The following is a 929-nucleotide window of genomic DNA, read 5'->3' as shown; positions in this document are numbered from 1 at the left end:
TGCCTTAACGAAACTTCACACGTGAGTAGAATCATCAACCAGTTTTGATACCCGGAAATTTAGATTTGTTTAAATTTCACTTGTACCTTTTCTATTTTACTATTCATATAGGGTTCGCAGGCAATACTCAACCCTTTCGCTAGCATCAATAGCCGCTGCTACCGCCGCACACCTTTGCCTCCGGTTGCCACATGCCGCTGTCATCAGGCTTGTCTGCATCCACACACTACTCGGTGTCTCCAGGTTGCCGGCCCAGCCCTCACTGCCGTGCGCCCATGCCAGCCAACACGCCGCAGCTCTGGTCATGTACATGGCATGTGGGGGAATCCCTGCTGTTTGATTCTCATACTGCAAGCTCTAATGCTAGGCCACGTTTCTGTGATATAGAATACACTGAACAAATACAATTTATTAAGGAAAATAATGTTTATCAAATGGCTGGAGCCTGTTCGTGAATAGTGATACAATGGGGCCATATAGGTCGCGTTATGCATCGCCCTCCAGATCTTTTTAGATGATCCGCCCCCTCCCGAGTCGTTGGATTGTGCCACAGATAGTCGTGAAATTGCAACAAGGTAGATGTTGTGAAATTCATTGCTTTGTTGCAAAACCATCGAAGCATTATATTCACTTAAATTTTTATTTTGTCTTTAACTTTTTATGCAACATAGATGATGTTACGGAAGGACTTTTGCAACAGTGGTGGTGTTGTAGATTATTTTTTGTCTTCACCTTTCTTGCAACATAGATCATGTTGCGAGAGGACTTTTGGAACATGAATCATGTTGCAGAAATTTTTCACTGAAAAGATGATAACATGTGCGGTGTGAATCAAGAAAGTTATGCAACAAGAGATGATGTTGCGGGAGGACTTTGCCAACAAAGCCTTTGTTGCGAAAAGTATAAAAAAGCATCGCCGGTAGGAGCAA

The sequence above is a fragment of the Triticum dicoccoides genome, chromosome 7A (genome assembly GCF_002162155.2).
Source record: "Triticum dicoccoides isolate Atlit2015 ecotype Zavitan chromosome 7A, WEW_v2.0, whole genome shotgun sequence".
Taxonomy (NCBI): domain Eukaryota; kingdom Viridiplantae; phylum Streptophyta; class Magnoliopsida; order Poales; family Poaceae; genus Triticum; species Triticum dicoccoides.
This window is presented reverse-complemented; position numbering follows the sequence as displayed.